The sequence below is a fragment of the Thermobia domestica genome, chromosome 16 (genome assembly GCF_964235325.1).
Source record: "Thermobia domestica chromosome 16, izTheDome1.hap1.1, whole genome shotgun sequence".
Taxonomy (NCBI): domain Eukaryota; kingdom Metazoa; phylum Arthropoda; class Insecta; order Zygentoma; family Lepismatidae; genus Thermobia; species Thermobia domestica.
In genome coordinates, this window is record NC_137469.1 from 129,789,876 (window position 1) to 129,809,984 (window position 20,109).

The 20,109-nt window shown below is 36.7% G+C and overlaps 1 protein-coding gene across 1 annotated transcript in view; it reads right to left on the bottom strand.

The window, feature by feature from the left end:
- Positions 1-20,109, bottom strand: part of LOC145673413 (putative phosphatidate phosphatase) — a 62,446-nt gene that overhangs the window by 41,382 nt on the left and 955 nt on the right. The gene's annotated exons all lie outside the window — the stretch shown is intronic.

Here is a 20,109-nt window from a genome sequence, read left to right on the forward strand (position 1 = left end):
ATCGATTTTCTCGTAGCAAAATGTCTATTCCCATTGATATGAATTGGAGAGTGACGGTTGTTTCCCAAGAGGACTACGGGAAGACGGAAGATAGGTATATAAGTACTGTAAGACATTGGTCTATTCGTGCTCGTATAGAATACCGTAAGAGAGTGAACCTTACCGGGGTTGACAAACAATGAAGAGGAAGGCCACGCACAAACGAATCACATCGCAATCTTGTTGATGAACTGACACGAGAGAACCGGCACACCACATAGACAGAGCTTACTATAAAGTGAGACATATTACCTGAGCGAGTGCACGTGATAATCAGAGCTTTGGGATACCGGAAAGATTGTTCACAATGGGTGCCGCGAAAGCTGGGACCTGACATGAAACAGAACATTTGCAAACAATTACTTAGGCGCCATAAATGTGAAGCATGGTGAAAAGACTACAAGGTGGTTGCATGCGCATGTCTCCTGGAGCGCTGTCGTGGCTGTGACGTCATCTGGGTTGCAAGGGACAACGGGAGAAAGCGCGGCTGGAAGTGACAAGTGGAAATTCTTTGTTACTTTGTTCTGTTAAATATCGAGAATGCCTAACTGTGCAGTGTACGGCTGTAGTAATTACTACAGTAAAAACTAAAGGAACTAATATAAAATACTTTAGATATCCTCAAGAAGAGGGGGAATGTCTCCAGAAAGAATTTAGCTTGCAGGTTACAGGACAAAATAAACCTAAAATATGGCAAGTTTTACATAAAAATAATAAATAAATGCAATGTTAAATGAAATTCTATAAACAGGATTTCATTTTGTAGTTTCTTTTTAGTATTAATAGTAAGTAATAGTAGTATATAGGGCTACAGTAGCTTGTGTTGATTCTGCATACAAAAATCCAATAGTAATATTTAAAAAGACGAACTTCGAGGTAAGACCCGGATTCGAAATCATGAGGCAGGGGGAACATCAAAGGTAGTCATTTCTATTATCATTTCCTTCTACATAAGATATTGAGACAAAATTTTCTCCACAGAGGCAGGCATGTAACTCGAGGATTTACGCATATGGAGAGCATTGAACGCGTTAAAGTAGTTCAGATCTCATTTCATTCTGGAGGTCTGCATTCCCTGTAGCCTCAGTGCTGAAACGGAACGTTGCACTTCAAATTAACTAATTAATGGAAGGTTCGTAATAACGATTAACGGTTACAAAGATATATAACAATATATTAAATCAAGAGAATAAAGTATCCACCTACCATGTCAGGGCGACATTGTTGGGACATTTTTGCACTCAGGTTTTGAAATTTTTGTTCATTTTAATCATAACTTTGGATAATTATATATACATATTTAGGGGCGCGCTCCAGAATTACAAAGTTAACAATGACTGCAGTAAATATAGAAATATGGTAGATTCTCTAACAATCAAGAAAGCACAGTGGCTCAGTGGCAGAAGGCTCACCTCTGGTGCAAGGGATACTGGTTCACTTCCCGGTGAAATGAGTTTGTGGTGGACAACATCGTGTCCGTGAGTTTTTCGGGGCACTCCCGCATTCTCATTCCATCAAATTCCACATAATCATTCACTTGCATTTATCGTTTGTCTTCTTTAGTCCACGGGACAGAAAAGAGAAATCTTATCAAAAAATAAAGAAAATTATGTAATTTTGTGGTTTACATGTTTTCTAGTCTAGCTGTAACACCCTACATCGTCTTCACCTACGCCTAGTACTTTGTTGGCTTTTGCTTGAAATAGTCATATTGTTGCAATTTCATTGTTAAAGGTGCTTTGTATATACATATTTATTTCTATATATTTTTAGAACATATGATAGTATATGTAACGTTCTATTTCGTACAAATGTTTAAATTAGGGACGTTTGGGTTTTCCTCATTGGAGTGACGTGGCAACAGTTCAGTACTTTTAAGGACATGAACTCATCAACAGCCAATGATAAGCGATCTGTCTTCTGCTTTAGACGGTAGTAGTACGCGATTGGAAGACGGTTCATACAGCGACACGACTATATTTTGTAACACTGTATAATGCATATGGTAATGTAGTGTTTCGTTTCATATGTACATTTGAAATATGTAATAATCTGACGACGTGCCTTTAGAATAAATATGGTGGTTTGGTATGAGATTGTGTACTTTGCATTTCAGGGTTATCTTTGCACAAAATACGAAAAACGTTGCACAGTCCTCTGTAGGTAAAACCATAAACTCTAAAGAGAAAGTTTTAACTGTCACCGTAAGATATAACATCTAACTGTATTTTGGCTATAATGTAGGCAGTTAACATAAGTTCTAATTACCTTCAGGGTTTGTTGTTGTAAAGGTATGGAAAGCAGTCACTGACAAAATTTGGAAGATGTGTATTCCTACAAGAATCTCCGTCAGAGTTAAGTTAGTTTCCTAGAATACTACTGTCTATAATGGAACTTGGAAGCAATAGTTGAAATTGAAGTGTGAAACGTTTTAAAGTCGCAAAAAAATAAAACTGGGAGACGGCGGTTTCAGCCTGTAATCTGGGTTACTTTGTACAGGTCCAAAGTAACCCCTTAGATAGGAAATTACTACTGCTGATATCTCCTGCCTTCTAATTTTAGATAAATTTCCTATTGAGGTAGATGTCGGAATGGAATTTTTGTTGGAAAATAAATTGCGAACAGTGATGAATCCAAAAAAAAAAAATAATTTGAGAGGGGCTTCACTCACAAAAGCTTAGTTTTTTTAAAAAAAAAAAAAAAAAAGAGAGAGAGAGAGAGAGAGAGAGAAATTACATGACTTTTGGGGTATTTGAAGCTTATACTCATAGGAATGACTAACATTAGATTAAAACAACAACAACAAGGAAAGAAATCATGCTATTTGGGTGCGCTTCAGCCTGAAAGTCCCAAACCCCGTAAATATTTCACCCATTACGTTTGGGATGATATTCTTGGATATAAAGAGCAACTAAGGCAAATCAGTTCACGGGAATATTTTCTGCTCCTGAGTTGGTATTTTTATGAGACCTATGCCAAACTACCAGAATGTGGTTCCTGTGCTGGTACTAGAAAATACATAATTTTCTTTACAAATATCGATAATTCAAACTAAGTACTGATACCGGTACCATAATTCTAATATCAATACTTGTAGATTGAACGCAGTTTTGTGTAGGAAATGAAATGTATAAATTCTATAGGGAAAACATTGCATAGAAACATTATGTTTGTATGTTGAACATACTTCTTTTTATGTTGTGCAGAGCATCCTCAAGTATGCGGTAACATTTTACCAAAGTTTATATTTGAATAATTATGTTCACACTGAATGTTTACTAATGCACTTGCACGAATGTTTTCTTTATATCTAGCTATTATATATTTAAAATATAGTGTTCTAAATCATTACGTTTGTAAGTTGCATGCGATTTTCTTTAAAATTCATTGAATCTGGTGCAAAGTATCTAACCCCGTCTTACGGTATGTCAAACGATTATCCCCTTATATTTGCTTCGTGCAAAATTTCACCTTTTTTGTTTATTTAGGTAATTAATTTAGAAATTACAAATGTGTATCAAGATAAAAGATTCATCCCGTATATATATTGCATGTACCTCTACCTCACCCCTTTTCAATTTTACGATCCGTCACTGAAGACAATAGAACTTTAGATTTATTAAAAATAATTAGTCCGTAAGCAATCTAGAATTATGAGAACATTAGCCATTTATTACGTACTATTAAGCAATGAATTATTATCTGAGGGTATGCATTCCTATCCTTGTTTGATAATGATGCCTGCTAATGACAGGATAACAATTATTTACTCGAGTCAGTAGATTGAGGAGAAAAATGTAGATATCTGTCAACCCACAGCCTACATTAATTTCTGAACCTATGATAATTTTTCAAGATTAGTCTATTAATATGGTAACTTATCATTTCAGATAAAAGTCAATTGTTGTTAGCGTCCTTGAATCATGTGCTACACGTGCAAACCAGAAAATTGTGATCTATATATATAAAAGAGAACGCACAAAATCCTTTGTCCGCTCATCACGCTAATACGGCTGAACCGATTTCTTTCATTTTTGGGGGGTTGTTAGGATTTGGACCCTAGATGGTTTTTATCATATCACTTTAATTTTCAATTACCAGTGTCTTGAGATAATTGACCATTCAGGTGTCCATACGTACAAATCCTTTGTTATTAGTTCATCATAGGTATAAAAATAAACGTATTTATATGCAACCCGCATGACCCTGTGACTCGGCGGGTTAACATAACTGACAGGCGCTATAAATCACTTGAAAGCGAAAAAGTAAAAATTATCTAAGTAACAAAGTTTATTGCGTTCCGGGATGACCGCAGCGAAGCGGGGCGGGTTGGGGTGACCGCAGCGAAGCGGGGCGGGTTAACATAAATGACAGGCGATATAATGTTAACATTTACTGCAATCTTCTATGGTTTTTATCATATCACTTGAAAGCGAAAAAGTAAAAATTATCTAAGTAACAAAGTTTATTGCGTTCCGGGGTGACCGCAGCGAAGCGGGGTGAACGCTGCTAGTTTACTATAAGGTACGGAAAGTTGCTCGCAATCTTTTCCCTTATCAGTAAAGTTGATGAGGAGTTAGTTTAAAATAGAATTATAATCCAAAGATTTATTAAAAATTGATCAAAAATAGAGACAAGAAGATGTTACAGAATTAAAGTTTAGACAGACAAGAAATTGCAAAATTAAAATTAGGTAAGGAAAGACATTATTAAAGTTATTTCAAGATTGTGATGAGATCGTAATGTTGTCAAAGTCATTGTTTTGTTTTTACATAAGTTAGTAAACACAGATATGTAGACATGTGGATTTGTAATGTTGACAGAGAACAACAAACAGTCAAGTTGCATTGTAAGATTTGTTGTAATTAATGTTTGTTAACATCGGCACATTTTTTGGGATATGACAAAACTATCAGATTACGGAGATAGACGTCTGGAGATTTTGTCTATTTGATGATCATTGCAGAAATGTGAATTTCGGCAACGGGATAAGCAAACACGTGTAGTGATGTGAATCGAGGTGGCAGTTTAGAAATCAAAATTCTACAGATAAATACTCTACCAAGGACGGAACGGGAGGTAGAAAGAGAGAAGACGAAAAGTAGGAGATTCAATGGAGAGTTGCTAGAGAGAGTATTATACAGCGAGTAATGTACGAGTAATATTCGAATAATTAAGAAGTTGACAGTTATCAGTTAACAAGTTCTATGAACGGTTAAAGTTCTAACTCCAAGTAGTTTCATCCATCCAAATCTTCGGAGTTTTACTAAGCTGCACCTTTATTCAAGAAGACGACCAACATCTTAAAATTAAAAGGTATGTGTTTGCTATCTGATCACCGTTATCAAATAGAGGAAATAATTAGGCTTTGTTGAGTTGTGATCTGGTAATGTTTTGCCTATCCCGTACATAACATTTTGCTACACATTAATTACAATCAATTTAATGAAAATACAGATTTTAAATAATGAAATTCGGCATTGTATTTGTTTTCCTTGAGATACTTTTACTAGCTATTTCCTGGGCATTTTAGAGAATGTTCAGAGGACAATCTTCCTACTTTCGGAGCTACGCTATTGCAATATACGTAGGGGGGTTGACAAAGTGTTTGAAAATAAGTATTATTTATGGTCACGAAAATTAGTTCATTGAATTTCCTAACTGACAGAAGCTTTGTTTAACTCAGGACATGTGAGTTTTTTTTCACGAATGAATATCGAAGTTGGCAATGATGTATAGCTAAAACTTTTGGAGGGTGCACGCTCCTTTGTTTTCCAAGATTTACATTTACCCACAGTTATATCCTCCATCGTACCCCTGATTTAAAGTAAGTATACGCTTAATATAAAAACTATTAGGTGGATATCCGACGTATATCCTCGTATATGTTTCATTAGATCACTCTACATTGGGTTTATTTCGGATGTCAAATATCTATAACATTTTTAAACAGGAGCGAATCGCTACATAAAGGCGAGTATACCGTACTCATTTTTTTTGCAGACTATATTTTATTTCATATTATCTGAAATTCAAGTTGTTCGCAAAACAAAAGTCCGTTTATGGGATTATTATTTGCGATTTTTTTTTCACAAGAAAAATTACCTCAACGTTGGGTTATACTTATAATTTGCTATACACTATGAGATAAATCTTAGGGAATATCTTAGAATTTTATCTTGTTACGACCTATCTCGTACGAAATCCTACTCTTTTGTGCAACACATGCCAAAGATTATTAAAATTCTGTTTCACGTCCTCTGAAGAGATGCCCAGGTCTCACAACGCGTACTCATCCAGCAATGTTTTTCATTGCTTTCTGCCTTGCATGTCTATTGTGATAGAGTGTGGGGAGAAAACAAATTTGTTTTAACCTTCTCTCACCTGATGTCGCTTAAATCGAAGTCTTTCCGAAATACCCAAATAGAGCGTGCTCTAAATAAGATAACTCTCATAGACAAAGGTGGCGTTAGATGCGAGCGGGGCCTAGTGCTAATAATGACCCCGCGAGGACAGAGTACTGGTAAAAATTGCTCAGCGTGCGAATTCAAAATTTATCTACTAGATATATATATATATATATATATATATATAGTAACTTTTTTGCCTCTTGCACTTGCCGATTTTCCTTTGAAACATTCTAGCACACCCTGTAGTTAAGGTTACATTACATATTATACCTCATTTGAAAGCTAATGAAACAGGCTTGCAGCTAGTATACAGATTGTCCTTGTACTGCATATAAGAGGGAAGTAACGGAGGGAAATGTTTCGAATTTCCTTATAAAATTTCTCTTTATATATATATATACAGTGGCGGATCCAGGATATGATCAAGGGAGGGGCTAAACCATAATTTGCCGTTTTATCCAATGTAAAGCTGAATTGAAGCCCATTTTATCCTGTGTAAACCTCAGCGTCAAGGGGGGGCTATAGCCCCTTAGCCCCCCCTTAGATCCGCCCTTGTGTATATATATATATATATATATATATATACTGTTCTTGAGTGGAAACACGTCTGTCACTAGACTAGAGGAACAGTATCTGATTAGGTGGAAATGATACTGTATACCAAAGATCGAGGTGAGGTGTCAAGTTTTTAGCTTGATTAGAAGCCGTAAAATATCATTCTTCCTAAAACTCCTTACTCTAATAACATAATGTTCCAACTTTCCATAGATGTCAATGGTTACGAATATTAGTAAACGAATGTTTTTATGCAAAATTGAGAATACAATATACGAGAACTTTACATGTCTATGCTGGAACACTAATTACAGTTCTGAACAACAGATGGCAGTGAAATAAAACATACTTGAATTAAAGTTTTTGTACAACATACTACACCAGAGTGTCAATTGCAATAGAGTTGCCGAAATCAGGGGCGGATCCAGGGGGGACGATCGGGGCGATCGCCCCCCCAGAAGAGGAAACTTTCTTATTTTTTATATATAAATAAAACCCATCCTAAAGTTTGGAGCCCTTAAAAGTAGCAGTATGACAACCCACCACCCCCCAGAAGTCGGTCTTGGATCCGCCCCTAGCCGAAATCATAACTAATTACTTCTAATACACAAACAATGAATGCGAAGGTAGGACGAGAGGATATTTTCAAACCGATTATAGGGAACGAAAGTTTGCATAAGGAAAGTAATGACAACGGTGTTAGACTCGTGAACTTTGCAACATCCAAAAACCTAATCGTGAAGAGTACAAAATTCCCACATCGCGACGTTCATAAATACACTTGGACATCACCAGACGGAAAAACACATAATCAAATTGATCACGTTTTAGTAGATAGAAGAAGACAATCTAGCATAATTGACGTCCGGTTGTTTAGAGGGGCTGATTGTGACACTGATCACTACCTGGTAGCAGCGATAATATGGGAGAGATTATCGTTGAATAAATGTAATACTCAATGTCCGAAAACGGAGAGTTTTAATTTAAAGAAATTAGAAGAGAGCCAGGTAAGAGAGGAATACCAGATTGAAGTTTCGAATAGATTCTCGGTTTTAGAAGACTCGGAGGGCACTAGTGTTGAGGATACTTGGATTGAAATTAGAGATAGCATTAAAAGTTCAGCAATAGAAAAATTGGGACACGCGGAAATACGTAGGAACAAACCATGGTTCGACCAAGAATGCATTAAACTAGTAGAGAAGAGAAAACAGGCAAAATTACGGTGGCTACAAAATCCGAATGAAATAACTACACAAAATTTCGCAGATATCAGGCGGGAAACTTCCAAAACTTTTAGAACAAAGAAACGCGATTTTTTGAAAGCTAAAATTAAGGAACTTGAAAATAATAGTAAAAATAAAAATATTCGGGACATGTATAAGGGGATCAGCGAATTTAAGAAAGGCTATCAACCTCGTGCTTATATATTAAAGAAATCTGACGGAACAGTTCTCACTGATACGGATAGCCTCTTAAATAGATGGAAAGATTTCTTTGACGATTTGCTGAACACGCAGCCAAAAACTAATGTGCGTGGAGAAAAGGAGATACACACCGCAGAACCGTATATTCCAGAACCCAATCGAATAGAAGTGGAAGCCGCTATAAAGAAATTAAAGAAACACAAATCTCCGGGTGTAGATGAAATTCCGGCTGAGTTAATTTTAGCTGGAGGCGAAAAATTGTGGAACAAGATACACAAACTCATTCTCCTTATCTGGAACAAGGAAGAATTGCCACAAGAGTGGAAAGAGTCAATCATTGTTCCAATTCACAAGAAAGGCGACAAAACTGACTGTAATAATTATCGAGGCATTTCTCTTCTGTCAACATCCTATAAAATCCTTTCAAATATTCTGTTAGCAAGATTGACCCCATACGCAGATGAAATTATTGGAGATTATCAGTGCGGATTTAGACGAAATCGATCAACTATCGACCAAATATTTACCATTCGCCAAATACTCGAAAAGAAGTGGGAATACAATACCCCGGTACATCAACTATTTATTGATTTTAGAAAGGCTTACGACTCGGTTAGGAAACATTATACAACGTTCTTACAGAGCTTGGAATACCGAGAAAGCTAATTAGATTAATTAAGATATGTTTAAGTGAATCCCAAAGTAAAGTCCGGGTAGGAAAATTTTTGTCCACGAGCTTCCACGTCGAAAATGGCCTGAAACAAGGAGATGCGTTGTCGCCATTATTATTTAACTTTATGCTGGAATACGCCATAAGGAAAATCAAAGATAGCAACCAGGGCCTAGAGTTGAACGGCATTCACCAGGTTATGGCATATGCTGATGATGTAAATTTAATAGGGGATGATAGGAGAACAGTAGAAATAAATGCAGAGATATTATTAAACGCTTGCAGGGACACGGGTTTAGAAGTAAATGCAGAGAAAACTAAATACATGGAAGTGCGTCGGGACCGTAATACGGCAAATTGTGGAGGCGTTAAAATATTAAATAATACTTTTGATAAAGTGGATACTTTCAAATATTTAGGATCAATATTAACAGACGAAAATCATATTCACGAAGAAATTAAATGTCGACTAAAAGCAGGGAATTCGTGTTACTATTCGGTTCAAAATCTCTTGTCGTCGCGAATTCTGTCGAGGAATTTGAAGCTTAAAATATATAAAACGATAATCATGCCTGTTGTTCTGTATGGTTGCAAAACATGGTCGCTTACTCTGAGGGAAGAACATAGACTGAAAGTATTTGAGAACAGGATCCTGAGAAGAATATTCGGACCCAAGAGGAACGAGAATGGGGAATGGCGGAAGCTTCATAACGAGGAACTACATAGTTTATACGGTTTACCCAACATTGTTAGGGTCTAGGAGGCTTAGGTGGGCAGGTCATGTAGCTAGAATGGAAGAAAGTAGAAACGCTTTCAAAGTCTTGACTGGTAGATCCATAGGAAAACGACCATTAGGAAGACCTAGGCGCAGATGGGAGGATAATATTAAGATGGATCTCGCAGAAATAGGAATACAAAGTAGAAACTGGATCCAATTAGCTAAGGATAGAAGTCAGTGGAGAGCTTTTGTGAACTCGGCACTGAACCTCCGGGTTCCATAGGCCATAGAGTTAGTTAGTTAGTTAGTAATACATAAACAATTACTTCTAATGCATACAGACAGAGACGTAATCCTACTAGCGTCAACCTTCAACAGGTGCTTGGGGTCCCGGGTTCGATCGCAGCCCCCGCCAAGTGAACTTTGTGGTGGACAAACATCGTGTGCGTGGGTTTCCTCGGGGTTCTCCTATTTCCTCCCACTTTCTTCATTCCACCATTTCTTTCATTACTCATCATCATCGTCTCCTTTAGCCTAACCGGCATATACGTGGGACGTAAAACTCAAAGATTTCATTTCATTTCATTTCAACCTTCAACGTAATTATTTTGAACGTGCAGCAATTATCCAAAAATATGACCATTCTCATTAATGCACTTTGCTGCGCGCATCAGTACCTTCAGTGTTGACTGATTTATGTCTTCTCGGCGCTCTTTGATGGTATTGGATACCTCTAAAATGGTCTGAATTAACTCGTCTTGTGAGTTGGCCTTTCGTCGGTATGCAACGTCCTTCAACCACCTCCACAAGCAAAAATTCAAAGGTGTAAGATCCAGGCAGCGGGGCAGCCAGTGAATGATCGACCTTCATTCTCCGTGACCCATCCACTGATGAGAAAACTTGGAATCGAGATATTGATATACAGCTTGTGTTGCATAAGAGGGAGCCCCGTCGTGCTAGAAGTATATGGACACCCGAGTTTTAAGAGTCACATCTTCTGGTAGTACTGGTAATTCATAGCACAGGAAATGCAGATAATATTCACCGGTGAAACGCTGGAGCAAAAAAAGGGACCAATGATCTGATCACACATAATCCCCACCCAAACATTTACAGAAAATCTTTCTTGATATTGTCTTATTGTGATTGCCCTAGGATTTTTGTCACTCCAACGATGTCAGTTGTTGGTGTTGTTTATCTCATTTCTGGTGAAAGTGGCCTAATCAGTGAACAAGATAAATGGCAAAACATTAGAATGTTCCTGTACCCATTGGGAAAAACCAACACGTAGTTACTGTCTCCTGGATGGAGATGTTGCACTCTTTGGACATAGAATGAATAAAGCCCTTCTCCTCGCAGTACATCATGTAGTACATAGAAAACCCATGCACACGGTGTTTGTCCACCGAAAAGTTCACTTGGCGCGAGCTGAGATCGAACCAGGGATCCCATGCACCAGAGGGTGAAGTTTTTGGTCCATAATTTCTCGGAAGACTATTAATCAAATATCTTCCTGAGGAACCTTCTCATTGTCATTTATCATTGTGGGGACCACGGTAGCTCAGTGGTATAGCGTTCACTTCTGGTGCGGGGGGTGGGGTCCCTAGTCGATCCCCGCTCATGCCAAGTAAACTTTGTGCTGGACAAACACCATGTGCGTGAATTTTCTAGGGGTTCTTCAGTTTCCTCCTACTTTGTTTATTCCACCATTTTAATTAATTTGTTATAATCACCGTCTCCTTTAGCCTTGCCGGCATCCCCGAAGTACGTAAAACTTTCATTTTCCTATCATTGTCCAAAATCTGAATAGTGCCAATTATCCGTTTCTCTGTTACGCAATGTATAACAAATGCAGAATATTAATCTTTTTTTAAAAAAAAAAAAATACAAGAATTGATAGAATAAACGTGTACGAGTTTACGATGTGATGGAGTCATCGCGTTCTTTATGTCATAATTAATAAACTCATGACCTTACAACTTTGCCCTATCTATCTTCTTGTTAATCAAAACAGTTTGACAGCTGCAATAATACATGATAAAATACATGAAAAAAAAAAAAACTATACACAAACAGTAGAAATCAATGGGAATTCGGATCAAATATTGTGTTATAGTAATTTATACTAGTACAACACAAATTCAGTTCACCAGCTACTTGATTAGATTGTATTTCTGTAGAGCAATGTGCTATTCTTTCCCCATAAATTAACTATTTGCATCAGTTGGATAGTTTATAGAAAATCAAGAATGATCAAAAGTTTTACTGAAAGTTAATTTCAACTGCGCCATAACTACTTACGTAGGTGGATAAGGTTCTAGCTTCGGTGCTTGCGACTTGGATTCGATTCCCAGTCAGAACTTGGATTGGATTTTAAGTTAAGATATATTCCTACATCTGATATAGCATCATTCTAGAAAGGAAGACCAAAGATTGTAATCAGGGGGTGAAAGTGAGTGGAAACGTGGGGGGATGCCGTCCACCCACCTTCAAAAAATATCTACGTAGTCACCCATTCCTAAAAAAATTACAATGCACAAAGATAGGCAGGCCGCTACCTACCATCCCCTTCCCTTTTCAGATCCACTTTTACCCCTGATTGCAATTGAATGTTGTATATAAGCACTATGAGTTTTGGATTTAGGATATAAAGGTGTTACCTCAGTAGTAAAGGGTAATTTTGATAATTTGTTATTGCATTATAATAGCGTTCAGTGATAGCTATAATATATAATTAATACTGAGACTGAGAAATGTTTTAACAAAACATAATCAAAAGCATTTATCAACGTTTAAAGATACGAAATTATTACACAATATACTCCAATAATAAATACGTTTTTATATCACACCCTTTCGAGATGTCTTGTGACGCGGAAAGATTCTGATAACTTACTGATGAAATTAAGGGGAAAATCAAGGTATAAATTGTGTACATAAATTTACAAAATGAGACTTCAAAAGTTTCGAGACGAGACGAGAAAGAATTTTTCGGAAATCGAGGCCAGACGAGCAACCTTATTCCTCGTCTTGTATTCTCTCATGGGCAACTATTATATCCATTCATGATACAGCTCCTTCTTACCCAATGACCCAACTAGTTTTTTTTTCCTTTTTGTTTTAATTACACCTAAAATTGTTTTATCTTCCCTACTATTACTAATATTTCTTTATTCCTTTCGTGCTCGATACAGCTAATTTGCTCCACTTTTCTCCATATCTACATTTCTAGAATGTGTTGATTTGCGTAGTGTCTGTGTTTGTACTGCACAAAGTGCAATATTCCACACTCAAACATTTTATCAGGAGTGTGTTTTATCAAAACTTCTTTATACAGGGTGGTAGGTAACTCCACCGAAAAACTTTGGGAGGTGATTCCTTATATGAAATGAAAGAAAAAAATTCTAATAAACATGTGACAAAAAACGTCTCCTTTCAGAGTTATGAACCGCCGAAAATTCACGTTTCGAAACGCTCTTCCTTAGAAACTACAGGTCCGATCCCAAGCAGTTTAAGGAATAACAAAGGAACTAGTATGCGCTCTATCTAAATATCTATGTTCTACCGTGGTCCGTTATCGGTTAAACGAACTGTAAAAAGGAAGTTGAGGTATAGGGATATTCCTTTAAGTACTAATGGCGCGTTCATTTCGCCGATAACGGAGGATGGTAAAACATGGATATTTAATTTAGATAGATCGCATACTAGTTTCTGTGTAATTTCTTAAACCGTTTAGGATAGGTGCTATAGTTTCTAAGGCAGGGAGTTTCGAAACATGATTTTTCAAATTTTCGGCGGTTCATAACACTGAAAGGAGACGTTTTTCGACCTAGGTTTATCAGAACTTTTGTCTTGCATTTCATGTAAGGAATCACCTCCCAAAGTTTGTCGTTGGAGTTACCTACTACCCTGTATATTTATCCTGTTCGATGTAAGCGCTCTATCGCGTAACCATCCTCTTCTCCTTTCCCAAACACTATGACAATCACAATGCAGGTAGTACAATAAAGTGATGGAAAAACATAAAAGACTTGAGAGATTGCTCGGTTTGTCATCTTCAAGCAATGTTGATAAGTTACCTGGTAAAGCTAAGTCAGCTCGAAGCTGAACATAATGAGGAAAATCCACAAACAGATGTTAAATACTTTGTCTAGCTCCACAAGCCACTTAACATACAATGATGAGTCTCTGCTACGAAGTACAAGGTTGTTAATGCATGTGACATGATAAAAAACCCTGAGCGTGAGCTAAACAGCTACATTCTAAGATTCATTTGAAACGAGTAACATATTTTCTGTGATACGATCACAAGCAACAAACAACGTCAATTTCAATATGATGAAAATATATAGAAATTAAATTTCCCAATGCCTTAAAATCTGAAGTTTTTCCATCGGTTTTCTCGGAGAACTGTTTCTTCCCACTTTATCATTTCATCAATTCTTCTAATATCATTCACTTGCTTTAATCCCACTGTAACATTCCATCAATTCTTCTAATATCATTCACTTGCTTTAATCCCACTTTAACATTCCATCAATTCTTCTAATATCATTCACTTGCTTTAATCCCACTTTAACATTCCATCAATTCTTCTAATATCATTCACTTGCTTTAATCCCACTTTAACATTCCATCAATTCTTCTAATATCATTCACTTGCTTTAATCCCACTTTAACATTCCATCAATTCTTCTAATATCATTCACTTGCTTTAATCCCACTTTAACATTCCATCAATTCTTCTAATATCATTCACTTGCTTTAATCCCACTTTAACATTCCATCAATTCTTCTAATATCATTCACTTGCTTTAATCATCCATCTCCTTTAGCCTAATGGGCATAATCGTGGGACATTAAACTGAAAGATTTCATTTAATAAAATCTGAATTTGGAAACTTGTGGGTCAGATGTAGGCCTATGATTATTTGTAATTAGAAGTTTATAGGTATACACATATGTTCATCTTCCTAACTTGTACCATTTTTTGCATTAATTTTGAACCTCATACTCCTTTAGGATACAGCCCCCAAACAAAATGGTGATTAAAAGCCTAGCTCGAGGTAGGTATTAAGTATCTTTGAAAATACAGTTGAAAGTTATCAGCCACTTTTCAGTTATGTGATCACAAACAATAACATCGCTCGCAATCAGGCTGGCATTGTCGACATGATTTCTCTCTCTTGTCAAACTCCAGAGTTGCCAATTTGTGCACTTTCGCTGGTGACAACTTAATGCATTGCCGCCATAAAGCTGGCCGCACATTTACCGGAACCAGGACAGCCAAACCGCGGCAGAGGGAGACAGGAGAGGATGCGGGGAAAGAGCCCTTAGTGTATTGACTGTGTGTATCAATCACAACATTGGAGAGAACTTTGCCTATTGAGTACATACGGGTTTACTGCATTGTTCTCAGAATTATACATCGGCTGTCCTGACCTCTGGTCAGAGTACCGGGTCTAAAGAAGGCAAGCCCGAGAATTATCGAGCGCTTATTAAGAAAATTATCGTTTTTAAGGTTTTCTTCATTCAAGTGTGATTTTTTTTTCATGTTGAAATTTTCGACGAATTTTTTGGAGGGCGCATGAGATCTATGCACGGCCCTGCTTAATGACGATTTTTAATTCGTAGCTTAATATCTATGTATTAATCAGGTAAGTACTGATAATGTCGGCGTCGATGCAAAAGCTTTACAGCTGAACGGCATAATGGCTCTGCTCTCTGGCAAATGTAAATGATGTAGAGTTGTACCGTATAGTGTCACTACGTTCGGTTCTGTTTTTAGATAAGAACAAGATATCAGAATATAAACTAATTATGCTTTCGATAACAGTTGACAATACTAGATCCACAATAAACACCTATATTTTATAATCCAATCAATAATATGATAGACCAGTGGTTCTCAACCGATGTGCCAAGCAGTCTTCTAAAGTGTGTCCCGAAATTTCAGAGTTTAAAAATCTTAAATTTAAATTGAGATAAACTGTACCAGTCAACACCTCCAGCGGGAGCTCAGTGCTATATGGAGTCATTATAAAAACTAATATGTTTCACTATTGTATTATTATTATTATTATTATTATTATTATTATTATTATTATTATTATTATTATTATTATTATTATTATTATTATTATTATTATTATTTATAATACAAATATCAAACAAGAGTGCTACAATGACTTGGACATTCAGTAAAGTGTGCCGTCAGTTAAAAGAGGTTGAGAACCACTGCGATAGATCACTTAACGTAATGTTAGAGAATAATGAGGTGCAACTTAAACTCTCCGAGAATTTCTATATTCAAACCAACAGCAGTACGAAACTCCCGCCGTTAATTACCTCGTGGTATGTATCTCAACTAGAGGTCTAGCAAGTAGCATTGTTATGAATGGATTAGTTTCTTTGTGTTAGTTGGTTTCATTACATTGTATTTTGCGACTGCGAAATGGTTTCACATGAGAGAGCAAAGAACTTGGATTAAATTTTGTTCTGAACAAAACAGCAGCTGAAGAAAGCCTTTGGTGAACAATCTTTAAACCAAGCAAAGACATTTGAGCCGTTTCAGTGTTTCAAGAGCTTGACAAATATCCAGGTCAATCGGTATCGTTCACAACTCTACAGAAACGATGAAGAAAGTGCGTGAGGTGGTTCTAAAAGACTCAAGGTAGACAGTTCATGATGCTTCTAAAAGACTGTCGAATGAGATAAAACAGTGCATTTCAGCGGATGAACTGAACATAATACGAACTTCATGGAAGTTCGTTTCTCGTCTTGTGAATAACGATCAACTAAATCACCAAGTCCAAGTAAAAATATAACATGACAACTGCCCCCATTCTATTTGCCCGACTTAACCATTGCCATTTCTACCTCTACCGTGAAATGAAATTCCAATTGAAATGGCAACGTTTAAGTCAATCGAAGAGTTCCAAGCGGAATCGCAAGGTTTTGAAGGGGCGCACGGTGGTTCAGTGGTAGAGCGCTCACCTGTGGTGCGTGCGGTTCCTGGTTCGATTCCTGGACAACATCGTGTCCAGTTTTTCTCGAGGTATTTCCGTTTCTTCCCACTTTTCTCACTCCACCAATTCTTCCGTCATCATTCACTTGCTTTAGTCATTGTCTCCCTTAACCTAAAAGGAATAATCATGGAAAGTTAAACTGAAAGATTTCATTTCATTTTCGCAAGTTCTTGAACATGGTGCACTCAATGGACTTGAAATGAAATATCCAGTTTAACTTCTTACGATTATGCACCGAGGCTAAGCCAGACGGTCATTATGATAATGAATAAAATAGTGGAACGAAGAAAGTGCGAGAAAACGGGACAACTCGAAAAAAACCGATGAAGACAGTGTGTGTCTTCACAAAGTCCAATTAGTACAAGCTGAAATCAAAACAGGGATCCAACGTACCACAGACTTATGGCCTACCACTGTGTTATCGCAAACCACTCCAATGGATTTTCAGCAGTGCTTTCAACAATTGGAAACAATGTATCCAGGTATATTTTCGGGGAATTTTGCTCCCCTGCCCTAAGAACTAAGAAAAATAGCATTGTATTGCTCCCCGGACAAAATTTTCTGGAAGAAAGCCAGATTGGAGAACCTGTGAAATCATTTCATACATGTCTGAGGTGTCTGCTTTGAAGGTGACGATAGAAATGAGCAAATGAAGTTAAGTTCTGTGACTTTTACGAGGAAATTCTGGGACATTTAGAGTATCATCTCGTATTTAATTTTTCTTGTAGGATTTGCTTGGTCAAACGAACCATTTGAAATCACTTACAGGTGACCTTGACATGAATTATGCAACTAGATATCTTAGAATAGCCTTTGGTATTTTGATCATGTGAAGAAACCATCAACAAATTGTAAATATTTATTTATCTCTTCACAATCAATTTGAAATGTCATCCTGCGAGTCTTTCGATAGATAAATTAGATTTAACTTATTAAAATTATGTTTCCGATTAGGTAATGTCATGTTATCGATAAAACAATTCTAAAGATCAAGGGTGAACTTTATTTTCGTAATTGTTATCTATATTATAAAAGAGAACGTACAAATCCTTTGTTCCCTCATCACGCTAATACGGCTGAACCAATTTCTTTTATTTTTGGGGGGTTATTAGGATTTGGACCCTAGATGGTTTTTATCATATCACTTTAATTTTTAATTACCAGTGTCTTGAGATAATTGACCATTCAAGTGTCCATAGCGTACAAATCCTTTGTTAGTTCATCATAGGTATAAAAATAAACGTATTTATATGCAACCCGCATGACCGTGTCACTCGGCGGGTTAACATAAATGACAGGCGCTATAATGTTAACATTTACTGCAATTTGAAAGCGAAAAAGTAAAAATTATCTAAGTAACAAAGTTTATTGCGTTCCGGGGTGACCGCAGCGAAGCGGGTCACTCGGCGGGTTAACACAAATGACAGGCGCTATAATGTTAACATTTAGTGCAATTTGAAAGCGAAAAAGTAAAAATTATCTAAGTAACAAAGTTTATTGCGTTCCGGGGTGACCGCAGCGAAGCGGGGTGAACGCTGCTAGTTTTCCATAAAGTTCATTTAAAGTTTTCCAAATTCAATGGATCCACTGTTTTTGAACTTAATACCTTCTCTATCGCTGTTCGCGAATCGGTTTTATTATTAGGTATTCTTATTGAAATTAATGTACCGTTCTAGCCACAGAAACACATTATTGTATGTTCTTTTTAACATTTTAAAGTATTTATTCTGTGATAAGGAATATACTGTATAGAAAATAAAATAAAAAAAGAAAATAAAGTTATCCTATCTTAAAGAAAAATAAGTTAACAACCCGAAAATAAAATAAACAATATGACAGCTAAAATAAAACAAAAAGTGCAGAAAAGAAGAAGAAAATAGATTTTGAACACAGTAGCCTGACAATGTTTTGTGCAGCAAATGCGCGAAAGGACTAATGGAGTTCATGGGATTATGTGTGTACGCGTTCGGCTCGCAACGCTGGTGAGCCGAAGAAAATAATCTTCAAAAAACTTGTTTCAGAACTGATTTGTTCGCGAAAAGGGAATTCCCAAACCCATAGCCTACTATATATAGCTTGAATCTTATATCTAATTTCCAAATACAAAAGAATTATTCCGATAACAATTCAGAAATGCTCTTTCTATTTAATAAATATTACTGAGATTTTCGGGAATGTTAGAATTTTTTTTTTTTTTAGATTAATATTAAACTATGAGGATTATCATTTAAAGAAAATTCAGTACTATTTACCATCAATGGTGGTTTCAGGGGATGGTCCGGAGAAAATTCCCCCAGAGCAACGATATGTTCCCCCGGGGCCATATCTCCGATCGTTTTCAATAGGAATTACCAATATTGTTGTAGTACTACTTTTCACCACTTTTTTTTTTTATTGAAATTCCTCATTCCAGGGAATAAACTTCTGAAATCATCGCTGTTTACAAGTTATTCATGTACAGGGTACGCGTGAAGAGATTATTGAAAATTGAAAGGTGAAAAATGAAATTGGTAGAATATAGTGCAGGATGCCCATATTTTCTAGCCAGAGGAAGAATGATTCTTATCGTTTCAAGGGCGATATTGATTTGTAATAGGTTTTCGACAAATCATTGTGTTCTAGTACGACACTCATATAAATTATTATGGAGTTGTTGATAATGTCCGGTCACATTTATCCCGAAACGTGATAGCGTTCTTCTTGAACGAAGGGTACTTCTGCTTTCCTGGTCTGCATGGTCCCCGTTAAACCTGACATGTCACCTATTGAACGTGGGATATGATAGTTGGTCGGCATCTTGCTCATCACGATCCTCCAGTACGCAATGTCGATGTCTTGAGAATTAACATAGACAATCAACGCCACAAATAATTCCTCTAGGACATGTCCAACGCCTATTGGATTCATGGCACTACAAATACAGACTTTGATTGAAGCATGAGGATTCTTGACCCCATGTTGATTTATCAAAGTCAGAGGTGTTGCACAATTTTCATATTGTAGTCATTTCTTTCTACTCATCTGGTGTATATGTGACAAATTTCATTCTCCTCACACGCAATGATGATTTCAGGGCGTGGACAGGGAGGATATCCCTCGGAGCTACGAAATTCCTCCTGCGGCATATCTTCGGTCGTGCTCAATGTAGGATACTAGTATTTTCGTAATACTACTTTAACCTCCTGTGTATTGAAAGTTTTCCTCCCCCGGGTGAAAATGGTCGGAAATCATCATTGTTCACATGTTGCATTCTTGAATTTTAAAA